The 14,725-nt window shown below is 34.7% G+C and overlaps 1 protein-coding gene across 1 annotated transcript in view; it reads right to left on the bottom strand.

Moving 5' to 3' along the window:
• Positions 1-5,001: 5,001 nt before the first annotated feature.
• LOC143580483 (uncharacterized) overlaps positions 5,002-14,725 on the bottom strand; it is a 70,009-nt gene continuing 60,285 nt past the window's right edge. The window contains exon 3 of the transcript XR_013143665.1: positions 5,002-5,011. The gene's annotated coding sequence lies outside the window, so the exon portion shown is untranslated. The remainder of the gene's footprint in view (positions 5,012-14,725) is intronic.

The raw sequence follows: 14,725 nt of genomic DNA, 5'->3' as shown, positions 1-14,725 counted from the left end.
GGTTACAGACCTACCCGCATCATACCCAAAGACCAAGCAGGAAACTCGGGAATTTCTGCAAGTGACAAGGACTTCCGCGGGAGGAATCCCCATGGAAAACCTTAAAAAACCCTTTTCAAAACCCTTTGCTTAAGTCCAAAAGTTCACCTCACTTTATTAAACACTCATGAGAAGAACATTGGACTGGGGGGACTTGAAGAGGTAGGTCCCAGCAGAGCCCAGTTGGACCCGCAAGACTCACCTTGAAGAGGAACGTCTGCGCAGAAACCAACTGGATCCGCAGGACCAACCATGCTCAGAGACGTGACGTCCTTACGCGCAGTACGCAAGCTGTTCCCGCAGGAAATGCCTCCCAATGGTGAAGGACTCCGCCTGTCCCCGCAACCTCGGATACAAGCCATCAGGGAAGGCCACCCGCGCAGCAAGGCTACACGCACAAGGCACTTAGCTCTCAATCACTCAGTGTCACCTGAAGGAATGAGCGAAGCCGGGAACTATCCCGCACAAGGGCGGGAGGGGGAATACTCCCGCCCAAATAAGCCAGTCCGTACGATACAGGAAGATCTTCTATACTGTACCTGACGAGGTATGGGAAAAAGATCTGACTAAAGGTACGACAGCTTATTGACACAGTATGGCGAGCAGCATGCTCCTGTACTGTGTCACTATTAGCCGCTGCCTACTCACCAACTACTGCCACACCACGTGCGTAGCCGGCAGTTGGTGGAAAAGGAATAGTACACAGCAGGCCTGGTCACTATCAGCCGCTGCCTACCCACCAACTACCAGCAGGGCACGTGCGTAGGCCACTGTTGGTGGAACAGGAACACTGTTGCAGCCGGCCACACCTCCTTGGAAACCTACCTTCGGCTATAAATACCACAAATGGTATGACCATCTCATCTTATCTTGTATCATCATATATACCTGATATCTGCTATAGCAATCTCTTAATATACACTTATATTTAAAGAGCAATCTAGTCTGATTCTCACGCCGGAGGGTGGTCACAAGGAGGAACCCCCCCCCCCCTTCTCAGTGACAAGCTCACGGTGTCTGTTTTGCAGGTTATCAGAAGAACCATCTTCTCAGGGTCTAACCCCTCGTGGGAAACATCTATCTAACCCCCAGGTTACCAGTAATCTGCCCGGGGTCCGGTTAGTGTTTCTTCAGTGTGATATTTACATTCTAGATCCGAATATAGCCTTTAAATGTAAGGAATAAATTTCTTAGTTCTTCACATAAAAATATATATATATATGTATATATAAAAAAAACACATTTTTACCAAAGACCAATTGGCTTAACGATAGCCCTCATGACTTTTCTTATGTGAGATCGTAGGTTCGAGTCTCGCAATTGAGCATTTTGTTTCGGGTTGAGCTAGAGATTTTCCCAATTGTAAGTTTCTTCCTTGGTGGGTTGGGTCATCACGTTCTGTTATTCGGGCAAAAGATTGATCTATTTGTCAGGATGATCCTAAGTGTTGGGGCATTTCCTGTTCCAAAGAAAAAAAGATAAAATTGTTTTTCATAGATAATATCCTTCTATACAGTTAGCAAACAAAATTAAAAACCGCTTAAATGTATATAATCTTTTAAACTTGTTAATTAAAAATAGGAAAAACACTACTGAATAATAACCAAGTTTTAAATTTGTTCCAATTAAGTCACTTATCTTTTGTTTTGTTACAATCAGGTCACTCAACTTTCAGTTTGTCTCTATTAGGTCACTTAAATTTCAATTTGTGTTATAAAACGAGAGTGACAACTACTATATTATCGTAAGTTATACATTTACTGATAAAAAATAAAAAGGTGTTGGTTTTAATGACGTTTAATTTATTTATAAACATATAATATGAAGGTAAAAAACATAGTATTAGAACATTTATTGAAAGTTGAGTGATTTAATTGAGCTAAAATTGAAAGTTGAGTGACCTAATTGAAACATACTGAAAGTTGAGTGACTTGATTGAGACAGAATTGAAAATTTAGTGACCTAATTAAAACAAAGTAAAATATGAGTGACTTAATTGAAACAAACTTTAAACTTGGTTAATATTCGAGCTTGTCCCTTAAAAGTTTATATATTGTATCATAATTTATAATTTCTATGTATATATTTTAAAGGAAAATGTGTCACACCAACCATCCATTCTACAGGTGACGTCAGAAGGTTACTACAAGTATTCCATGTGGTCTTAGTTTACATCAAAGAAGCCCTGAAATCCGCAATGCACAGCCTCTTAGACTGGTGAACGACGCCATTTCGTCGCAAACCAATAAATGGTTCTTTTTTTTGTGCCCCTCGTGTGCTTGCATAATTTAATATTGCTTTTGGTAAAGAAATATATAACGCATTAGCAAATAAATAAAAGCATAAATACATTTATGTAATATGTGTATAATATAGTTAAACCCAAATTTTCTTTTTAATAAGAGTATGTGTTATAGGCTAATTAGAGACCTCTTGTTAAAATATCATCTAAACAGTAATTCATTAAATAACTAACTCTTAACTATGTGTTGTGGGCTAACTCAGGGTCGGCTCCAAGAAGTGAAAAAAAATTTGGGCCGAAGGCGAAAAATATTTTGGGTCTTAAGTAAAAGGAATATTTTGTTGAGTTTAAACAATTTAATTTTTAAATAGGCTTACTTGGTTATAATTTGAGTTGTATAAAAGACTATAGTATAAAAATTAACTTAAACATGTCTCAGATGAAAATAGAACTCACAACCTTTTGGTTGAAAGTTATGCACCTTTGCCACTGGAGCAAGCTATTTGTTATCTATTTGAGTTTTAACATTAAATATACATATTTTTTTTCATAAAAAAAAATCTATTTAAAAAAAACAAATTGGGCCTAATGGGGTGTCACCCAGCCCCACCCTAGGACCGGCCCTGGGCTAACTAGAGATAAATAAATAATAAAAAAAATATTAATTGATGCATTTGGGTTGACCCCACTTGATTTGGCGTTCATGGGTGTTAATGTGTTAACACAGAAGAGAAAAAAATGATCTCTCCCCAACAAGCATGACGTGGTGTTTAAGGCGCTAAGGAGTTGATGTGGCCAAGGGTTAACGTCCCGTGTAAACCCATAGCATACGGTTTAACGATAAAAATTGTTGAAAAGTTTATGTATGTGCTTTATTTTCACGACTGGTTAGATTTTTATCTTAAACTCTTAAACTACAATACATTGCTCACTTTTTACTTCTTTTTTTATTTTTTTTTCACATGCATGAATTGTTTTTTATGTGTGATGTTTCTTCATTAATATAAGAACTTCTAAAAGTATAAAGCATATTAGATTTATACTTAATATAAACACACTTTATATTATTTTGTGTGTTACATAACACAATTATATAAAACTAAATTGTTGAGTAACTTTTAACACATAACAAACTTTAATTGCTAAACTTGAAATGCGTCACTGCGTGAACTACATGAACACACTTTATATATTATTTTGAGTGTGTTACATAAAACAATTATATATGAATCTTCGGGATGCTCCCTAAGCACCCATAACTACCCAAATGCACAACCAATCACTAGCTTACCTCATATACCCAAATTTACAGTGACGGTGTTCAAAAGTGCCCAAATAAATACAAGAGTTTGAAACTTTGAATCATTGTATACTCAAACATGAAGAATCAAAAAAATAGAACCAGATACTATACCCGAACTACACCCCTAATACCCAAGTACCTAACTCTTTTGTTCTTTTATTTGTAAAGTGACATAATGCACGGCTAAGACTTTAAAACTTAGACATGCCATGGTGTTACTTTTCTTTCTTTCTTTCACATGGTCTGTCCACCTCAAAGAGTGACTAAAACGCTCGTGCTTCAAAAGTAGCCATTACACGTGTCTTACTGTCATAGATCGAAGCTCGGTCGTGCCTGACATCACACGTCATTACTCACAGAAGGGAAAAGGAGAAAACGCGACGTCATATGTCACAAGCTTTTACCCCTTGTATTCTCTTGCCTAAAGATGAGACCCACTCTTTGTAATTTAATATTGTTGTTAGGAAACGATTTGATTAAAGCAACATTATTTAATTACGTTTTAGGACTGATATATTCGGTTCCAATTTCGAGACAGTTATTTTACTATTTTAAGTATATTATTATTTTATATTTTTTACTACTTAGGGTAAGTGTTTTAACCCAAAATAACAATGAACAAAATTCAATTTATTATAATTTAAAAATTGTTTGTGTGTAAAAGTAATTTGTTGTGGTGATTTCTAATGGAGATCAAAGTTCAATTCTCATGTGTGACATTTTGGGCGGATATTGATAATGAAATATTTGAGTTAGGCCTTACAAAGTTGTCATTTCGAATCTCGAGCACACCTGGGTTTTAGTCCCACCGTCCTACGCTAGAGACTTCTGCTCTTGTGATGACACAACGACTGCCAAGTGGCATCCGGCGGTATGTTTTTCTGGGGGAACGCCCAAGCCAAACTCTGAAAGCCAGCATGAGCCCAATTAAGACAACGTAGTCTGGCTAGAGTGAGACAACGAGACTCTCCAAATTTAAGAGTGAGGTGGCCTAACACAAAAGAAATTTGTCGTTCTAATATATATATGCACTAAGAGTTTTATTAACATAATACTATCTTTAACATTATCATAACTACATTGTGTCTAGTCTTCTCTCGCAAGCTAAGGTTGGAGAACGACTTGTGGCTAGGAACGTAAGGATATAAATCTGTCTGATTATACAGGTTTTATAAAGATGTCTGCAATTTGATCTTTCGTCTTTATAAACTAAACTCGTAGGTTTCCTTTTGTCACTTGTTCTCGAACGAAATGATAGTCAACTTCAATGTGCTTAGTTCGTGCATGAAAGACATGATTTGCAAGGTACGTTGCACAAAGAGTATCACACCAAAGGGTTGTAGCATCCTTTGTATATGCTCTAAGTTTTTTAGCAGAGCTTCTAACCATGTTAATTGAGCAACAATATCGGCGAGAACTTTGTAATTCTGCTTATGTAGATGATCAAGAGAGTATTTCCTGTTTACATGCCATCAAGGAAATATGTCTGGAACCCTATATATGACAAATCCCCGCGTGGATCGATGGTCATCGAGGTAGCTGACCTAGAGTCCACGAAGAGACTAAGTTTAAAAACAGTTTCAGTAGTATTAGTAATATAACTTTTTCCTAAAAAAATATTAAGGTCAAAATCTTCTTACTTTTCACTAGACCAAAAGTTATTTTCCTTACCAAAACCTTATTATTTATAATGCTATTTATCTCATGCTTTTATTCTTCATATGGACCATGCGTGACAGGTTTTTCAGAACTTATGAGATGGGCAATAAAGAAAGAGACTTGGAACTATTATTCAAGAATTAATAAGTAAGACTTCACCCATGCAACAAATATTTTGACTTTGCATTTCATAATTTAAAAGTGTAATAAAATTAGGTGTGTGATTATGATTATTCAATTTGAAAGTATAATAAACGTGTGAATACTGTAAAAGGGTGCTTAGGCTATGGGTTATGTGTGAGGGTGGGAAGAATGGTTAAGAATGGTGATGATGTGACGCCCCACCCTGTGGGAAACAAGGTGCCAATCCCCACCATTTCACACATGAAATGCTACCCCCCACCCCCCGCGCGCGTGCAATTCATTCTCCATTTTGGCTAATGGGGTGCTTCCCCCCCTCTCTCTCTCAATTTAAAAAATAATTAATTAATATAAATATATGAAAAGTAATTATATTGAAACGAATGCAAATGAGCAACAAGCTGACCTATAGTTAAAAACAATTTTCGCCCTGCACATGGGCAAATCTTATATGGTGGGCTGGAGTGGCCTCGTCCCCTCCCTCTTTTTTTTTTCTCAGTATTGTAATTTAGTATTCGTCAAAAATTTTGAGTCCTTTTCTTACGTTTTCGTCTAAACTTTGCCATTGATCTTACCATTGATGTTATAGACTAAACGATTTACAAATAACTAAACCTTGCATTTATTGAAGTATTTAGTTTATTTGTTTCTAATTCTTTCTGAATAAATGAGGAGAGGGTTGACTTTATTAGAGCATCTCCAATGGTGAGGTTTTGGGTGTTTTGAATCATTGGTGTGTCCTAGGTGAAAGAGAGAGAGAGAGAGAGGAGTGAGTGAAAAGAGTTTGGAATTTTAATATGGTTTGTAAGGTATGTATGAGAGGGTGAAGGAGTGAGAATGGAAGAGGAGAGAATGTGAGTGGATGATTAGGATGGTTGGATTTCAAACCATGCCTAAAACATTAGAGATGCTCTTACTTACTACTATTTAAGTAGTGAGTAAATTAAGTTGTGTTTAGTTCTTTATTAAACACATTTCCATATATGGAAAGAGTGATGTATGAAGGGTGTGGCAGGCAAGAGTCCAAAATAGCAAGGGGAATAGTGCGATAGATGGTAATATGACAGATGTGAAACTGATGTGAGGCAGACAGGTACCCTTTCTTTATGCAAATATAGGTCAGCTCACCTCCATATACACCAACTCACAAAGAGCACCGGCAGTCATTATCTTTTGGTTTTCTCTACCCTTTTCACTTACTATTCAAATGTAAAGTTTTTATTAAAATAATAATTTCATGTACTACAAGTACAAGTTTTGCATGTGTCCACAGTAATTGATTAAAACTTATTAGAGTTTCGACGATTAAGGTTGGTGTGAAGCCGAGAGGGAGAAGTAGTAAACGAACCGAACGAACACGAATAAGGTTTTGTTTATGTTCGTTCATTAAGAAAATGATGTGTACACGAACAGTTTACGAACACTTACCGAACAAGGTTTTATGTTCGTGTTCGCTCATTAAAGAAATTAATGTGTTCACGAACAGTTTACGAACACAAGCGAACACAAATAAAATCGACAGATCTTAGAGATTGAGATCGATGTATTCATCAATGTGAATAATGAAAGCCTGTAAACGAATTGAATGAACACGAACAAGGGCATGTCGTGTTTGTTCATTTAATTTTAAAAGAACACGGACACTTAATCGAACAAATATTTATGTTCATGTTCGTTTATTTAAAAATGGACATTTGTGTTCCTTTGCTTGAAATCTAAACGAACATAACTGAACAAAGGTAGACGGACATGTATGAACAAATGTAAATGAACACATACATAAACGAACTTAAATGAAACCACTTAAACGAATACAAATTAACGAATATAAAACGTTTAAGTAGATGACCTATCCAGATAATATTTAATTATTTTCTATTAATAAATAAACGGACATAAATAATCGAGCATAAACGTGCGTTCATGAACATAAATTAATGAACGAAACATGTGTTCATGTTCATTCGTTTAATTAAACGAACACAAATTTTTTGTTCATGTTTGTTCGTTTATTAAATATAGGAACATAAACGAACTTCCCGTCGAATGGTTCACGAATAGTCCACCAAACGTTCGGTTCGTTTACAGGCCTAGGGAGAAAGCATAACTCATTTGAATGGGAAAAACGTTTTTAAGCAAAAACATTTTAACTTATCTAAAGGGCGCGTTCGTTTCACAAAATTCGTGAGAATTCAAAGGAATTGGAATTAAAATCACATGGCATGGTGTGTTCGTTTCGTTGGAATTGAAATCTTAATTCCATTTTGGTGTGTTCTGTTGTCAAGGAATTGAAATTCAATTACTTCAAATTCCTTTAAATAAAGGGATTCTAAATCCTTCCAAAATATGGAGGATTTCAAGTGAATTTGTTGGAATCTTTTCTCGAGTTTTTTTTAATAAGAGAACAACCCGGATAAAACATTTTAGTTTTTTACTTTTTTGTTTTCGATTTATATTTTGAGTTATGAATTTTTTATTATTATTTTTGAATATTTTTTACGGGTTTTTGATCTTAACAGAAAATCCTTAAAAAAAAGTTCAAAAAATAATAAAAAAATCATAACGCAAAATATAAATAAAAAACAAAAAATCTAAAAAAACTAAAATGTTTCCGCCGTTATCCGCGTTTAAAAAAAAACTCGATTCCAATTCATTTGTCACGAACACATCAAGAATAGAATTGGATTTCAATTCCTTCAAATTCCAATTCATATTGGAATGTTCAGATTCCAAATCCAATTCCTTCAAATTCTAAATCCTATACAAATTCCAATTCCAATACCTCCATCTGTGAAAGCGAATGCACCCAAAGTGTATTTCAGAGCTTTCATTCTGGGTGTTGTTAACAAGATCAATGAGAGATGCTGACACTCTTTTGAGCTAAACGTATTTTAAATGGTCTTAAAACGATGACCTCCTGTGATCTAGTGAGCTAGATTATTATTTGTGCTTTGGATTTTGTAACGCCCTAGTTCCAATAAATTATAATAAATAAATGTCTCGAGTTTTAATTAGTTATCTTATCGTTTGGCGTCATTTAATTAATAAGATAATATGTAGATAGTGGATAATGTTAAGGAGGATTAATGGACTTAAGAAGGATTTGGCCCTAAAAGCCTCTGGGCTTAGCCTATTTAAACACTTAAACCTTTCCTAAAACCCTAGATCTCATATTCCATACCTTTCCACTTTAACAACACACACTCTCTCTACCTTGAAACCCGAGAGTGAGATCCAAGTCTTTTTAGTGATTTCAGCATCCAAACAACAAGAAGAATCAAGATCTAGCTCGTGTCAAGATTAAACCCTAAACCGGACTTCGCTTAGAGGTACGTTTGTAGTATAAAGGTGGTCCTTTTGATGTCGGTTCTCCATGAAAATTGGTAGAACCATAGATCGGGGCCTAAAGGTTAATAAAAATATAAACTTGACGTAAAAATATGAACTTTGAGAGTCGGATTCGTTTGGCTCGTTAGTTAAGTTTGAGGCGTTCATAGATCTAACGAAATTTGGGTAAAAGATTGGAACTTGAAACAAACCAATTTGAGATTTTTGATTAATAATGGTAAAGGAAGTAATAATAATAATAATAATAATAATAGATATAAAAATAATAGATATAAAAATAATAATATCGACAGCATGCGATGCGAAGAAGGTCATGCAAAGCGAAGTGGGCTCATGCGAAGCGAAAAGGTTATGCGAAGCGAGTGGGCTCATGCGAAGCGAAAAGGTCATGCGAAGCGAAACAGGTCATGCGATGCGAACTGGACCATTCCTAGTTAATCCAAGATAATCCACTAAAATGAGACAAACCAACCAACCTCGTCACCTCCGTATAACCCGATATATATATTTTTAAGATAAAAAATCCCTTAAAGCAAAGAAATATATATACCCATAGTAGTATATTAAAGAAAAGGAACAAGCTATTAATGAAGGGGAGAAATAAATAAATAATAATTGGAAAAAATGAACGTGAAGTAAAGACCGTCGTTAAACAAAGTTACCCTGTTTGATTCATTAGCCCCAAACAAACGAGCCTAGCATATTAAGTACGCTAGATTAATAAATACACATTTAATTAATTATGATAGTACATGGTTAATTAATGAATATATATATGTTAAACAGTTAGTAGGGCATAGTTGAAGAAAGGGATTACTATTGACGGTGAACGCAACAGGATTCAGGTGAGTTCTAACCCCTTTTATGTGTTATGTTTTCGGGGCTGTGTGCACACTACAATGTGTTTAGATTTATACACTTAACTTAAATGGTAAGTGTATATTAGATATATGTTTGCGTATGAATGTGAATGATATGGATTGTTTAACTAGTATGCATGTGATGTTATATTAGTTATGATTAAAGGAAATGGAAAGGAAATGTAATGATGGTAGAATGGTATGGTATGTTAGAGGGCATCGGGCCCTAATAATAACCGAGGTATGTAGGGTACTGGACCCTTATAATATCCAAGGTAAGTAGGGATTGGACTCTAAGGAGATCCAAGGTATGTAGGACACCGGATCCTTATATGTATGGTTGAATGATAGATGAACAGGTAAGTATTAATACGTATCTTCGGACGCGTATTGGTAAGAAGATGAATGTAATGTATGTTAATTAACTAGAACTTACTCAGCATAGCTGACTTTTAGTATGCACGCAGGCAAGTAGAATGAGGCAAGTTGCTTGATGAGAACACGTGGCAAATAAGAGGAAGACTGGCTTCGCTATGAAGAAGACACCTGTGTCGTTTATGTTTTATGTTTAAGACTTATGTTATGTTATTTTAAGACAAGATGTTTATGATATGTATGAATGAATGACTTTTAATTCCGTGAAATGTTTTAATTAACTCTGATTTTATGAATTATGTGAATGAGTAAATCCAACCAACACGAAAGTAGGGCACCCGAGTCGAGGGCCTTACAGATTTGAGGTGCTTGGATTTTGAGTGGTTCTTGCTTGAGATGTAGTGAATTATAGTTAGTCATATACCGGTGTACCACACATATTAATTTGAGTCTTTGTGTAGGACTAACGATTGTTACAATTGGACTCGATCTTAGCATGAAAGTAACGTAATGAAATTTAAACCGTAACATAGACATAAAAGGCAAAAGAAACACCACAACATGTTTGGTTTGGTGCCTCAAATCTAATCCACAAAACAAATTTACTTTTAGTTTAGGAATTACAATGACCTCTTTTCATAACACTCATAGTCATAAATAATCTTACAATTTTCTCTTAGAATACTTCTTTTGATGAGAAAAATGAAAAATCTCTAAGAACAAAACAAATTTACTTTAAATGTATGAAATAGAGGTTTTTAATTAATATCCCAACACTTTTAAACACACTTGCAATTTTTAACTCTTAAAAAGCTCTCTAATTATTATCCAAATAAACTCCTAAAAGTTAACTCGCACCTGAGTCTAAATAAAAAAAATGTTAGGTAGGTGAGTATAAAACTATTAGATCATCATATATTTTTTTTTATATCCTTCTTGTCCCTTCTATTTTTGCAATAAATCCTCTTTGTACACAGATACCTTGTCCAAGCAACAAGCATTTCTTTCTTGCTGCATAAACTATACATACAAGAAGTTAAAACATAAAGTGAAAGTAATTAAATTCATAATCCCATCCAGTACAAACTTCACGTTCAAATCAGTCTCTAGAGTCCCATCATAAAGCTTGAATCATACACTCCAAAGCTTTCATCTTAAGCTTGTTCAAAAACTAAATCAATATCAAACACAAAATGATAACCACGAACACATAATTTAGATGAACTCATTATATTGTATTTAAGGAAAAATAACTAAAAAACACCTTAATTAGAATAATCTCATACCAAACTCTAAACTCAATTATGGGATATATAGTGTAATCCAACCTGACTAAGTTATTAGACCACGCACAGTACCAAGTACATGTGGGCGTTTTCTGACACGTGATATCCCAGTCAGCAATGCCTAGTTTGTAAAACGTGACGTAGTGGTAAAATATCCCATAACCCTTTTTTAATAATTACATGATTATTATTTTCAATTTTTAATATAATATATAATATAATATAAACTAAAAAAATGGCTGCACAACCCCCCCTAACACCACCGTTGTATATACATCAAGAACCTCCAAACGAGTCCCAAAATGAGCAGGAAATTGGGGGGGGGGGGGGGGGCACCACCATATGTGGTCTTAGAGCATTGCAAACCCATTCCCTACCCTATATCCACATATATTATATAATTACACTAAAAATCACTGTTTTTTCTCTTTCCTGTTTAATTAAATAATACTTTTTATACCTTTATCATTATCTTTTCTCTTTCATCCACTCACAACCACTTTTAGAAAATATTAAAAAATTATATGATATAAACATTGAATCCCCAAATTTAACTTTCCGCTATAATATTTTCTCTCTCCTCTACTCACAACCACTCATAACCATACCATATAATTTATAAATCTTCCTCACAAAAATACTAGGAATGGGCCGAGAATGCTCTTACTGCTTTAATCAATCCTATAGCGGGCCAGCACTCTCTTCCTTAGGTAGTTAGGTAACCGGGTTGGGCTTCTTTATGGGCTCATATAGAAATTATAATTGGTCCTTTACTTGTTACCTTATTTATCACCAAGTTATCTGTTTCTATTTCATGAAAGAGAATTGTATTTATTTGAATAATAACAAATTACACAAAGCCAATAATAAATATTTAATTAAATAGTAATTGTATATAACTCAAATACTACCTAAACTGGCATAATTACTAGCAACACCTATATACACATAGTTCTGTTACTCTCACGAGTGTGGCTTGGATTTTAACTTGGAATGCACTTGAAAATGAAACTTGTTATTAGTGTCATATATATTGTTTTAGTATAAACGGATTTTATTAAGACCAAAATGAATTACAATATATATCAATACAACTTAAAATGTGTGGTGTAAACATTAGTTCAAGACTATTGTAATTTCATGTACTAACAAACCCTGGGCTCAAGGGGTAGCATCCCCTTAGCCAAGGGTCTGGGGGCATTCCAGGCAACATCCTAGACGCTGTTCAAGATGAAAGTTTTTCTAGTACCTTGATAAAATGCTACTATTAGTTATTTTGAATTTGCATGATTGATGAGAAATTGCTTGAAAACCGAGTTACAATTAATTCTTGGTGGTATATGATTTACTAGTAGTTATTTACTATTGACGATTTGACAATGAGCAACTTGATCATTAGTCAATGCTCGATTGTAAAAGCATGTCTCATGCCTGGTCCCATACCCATCCGGCATCAGGTATTTAGTTTAATACAAAATTATCCATTAATATTTTCAAATACAATTTTTTACTATTTTAAAAATATATAAGTTTACCATCAAGAAATTGGAAAAATTAAAATTGAAAATCAGTGGATTAGTCGATTATTATAGAACATGATAAAAATGAAAATAAAAATAAAATATTTACATGTATTATTAAGGTAAATGATTATATATGTTTCAAATAATTGGTCTCATTTCACCTATAATACAATACATGTCTCACACTTATAAAGAGTTTCAAAATTAATCACTTATCCGATATTCCAATGGTATACCCATCCTAAATATTTCATGGCGTTTACCACCCTTATCATCAATAAATTATCATCATTCCTTTCAATTAGATAAACGTATATAAAAATAAATCGTACAAACCCTAATTGGAACTTTTATTCCCCAATTTGTTACAACATCTGTAACACCGGCCGGCTTAAGCGAAAACGTCCGAGTGTGACATACAAATTGTTCAAAACACATGTGGAACTATTTGTAACATCTCGGAAATACCCTGTTTAAGTTTGGGCTAAAAATGTCAAATCTGAAAGTTAAAGGGTTAAAAAGAAAATTTTAATTTCCAAGTCCTTTGCGCTATGCGAAGCATTCATCAGACTTACTTCACGCTACGCGAAGTAGCAGGAACGGAAACCGATGTAAAGATGCTTCGCGCGACGCGAAGCAATTCTTTGCGCTACGCGAAACCACGTTAAGTAAACGGGTACATGATGGTCGGGTATAAACCATGTGTATATATGTGTTATTTCATTTATTTTAATTGTTTCTATATAGTGAGCACAATTACTTTGAGTTCTTTTGTGATCACACATGTTCAGAGCTTAAACGAGCTAATTCAGAGCCATCCAGATGAAAGTTAAGCAAGCCTTGAGAAGACGGAAGCATAGGGAAACATATATTGAGGGTTAAGAAGGATTCGGGGAAATTTTGGATGAGTAACCTAAAGCCAAAGCGCAAACTGAACAAGACGGATTACTAGGAAAGTGTCATTTAGTAAATAGGCATATCTCGGCCTAGAAAAAGAGTTACGGGACCCATAATATATGAATTTCAGGTTTATTGACAAGACAAAGCTGAATATGGGGTTAGTTTAGTTCGAGCGATGCGAAATGAGGGTCAAAAATGCTTCGCGCTACGTGAACTGACATAAAAACGGGAAAAAGAACCTAATCGATATATTATCAGTTTGCAGCCCCCATTCGACCTAACTTTTGTTCCAGCAGCCAGAGACATACCCTAGGGTGATTTTACACCATCCCGAAGCTTTCGGTTCATCAATTCATCACATGCTTTCATCCTTTCATCAGATAAGCGAGCCAATTGTCATGTTGATGTTAGGCTAAAACCTTTGTGTTCACTTTAGGCTAGGGTTTTGTGTAAACTGACTTTGATCGGATTCTTTGTGTTTAAATTATTAAGAACTTGATTGAGTTTGCTATTTGATCTTGTTTTGCTTTCACAATTGATTGTTTAAACGGTTTATATTTTTGATTATCAAACCTTGCATCAACTATTCGGTTGTGTTCATCAACATTTAGGATTATATTCTTGTGTCATTGATCCAAAACCGTTAGTCATTGTATATCAATTGGTTTTCATAATATAAAACTGGTAATTAGGTAAACCGAGTTCGGTTGTGTCAACAATTCGGATAGGGATTCGTTTGTCATCATAACCAAACTGTTAGGTTTAGTAATTACCGCGCAATTAATTAATTGAATCCATGATTAGTTTGTTATCGCATTACCTGAACCTGAAATGAATCACCTTTTTTATAATTGTTTACAAATATTAAAAGCAATCGTGTGTTCTCAAAACATCTTTCTAAGCTGCTTGACATCGTTTGTCCGCCGAGATAGTTAGTTTAAGTCATGAGTCAAACTTGTACTTTCCACTGATCCCTGTGGAGACGATCTTACTTACCCGTACTAGTTATAGGTATTTAAGTCTAATAAATACTTGTTTTTGATTAGAGC

This window comes from Bidens hawaiensis, unplaced genomic scaffold, assembly GCF_021521415.1.
Source record: "Bidens hawaiensis isolate Kalapana, Puna unplaced genomic scaffold, B.hawaiensis_p1.1 tig00030501_1, whole genome shotgun sequence".
In the NCBI taxonomy this organism is placed as follows: domain Eukaryota; kingdom Viridiplantae; phylum Streptophyta; class Magnoliopsida; order Asterales; family Asteraceae; genus Bidens; species Bidens hawaiensis.
Note: the sequence above shows the minus strand (reverse complement) of the source record. Positions and strands in the feature narration are given on the sequence as shown.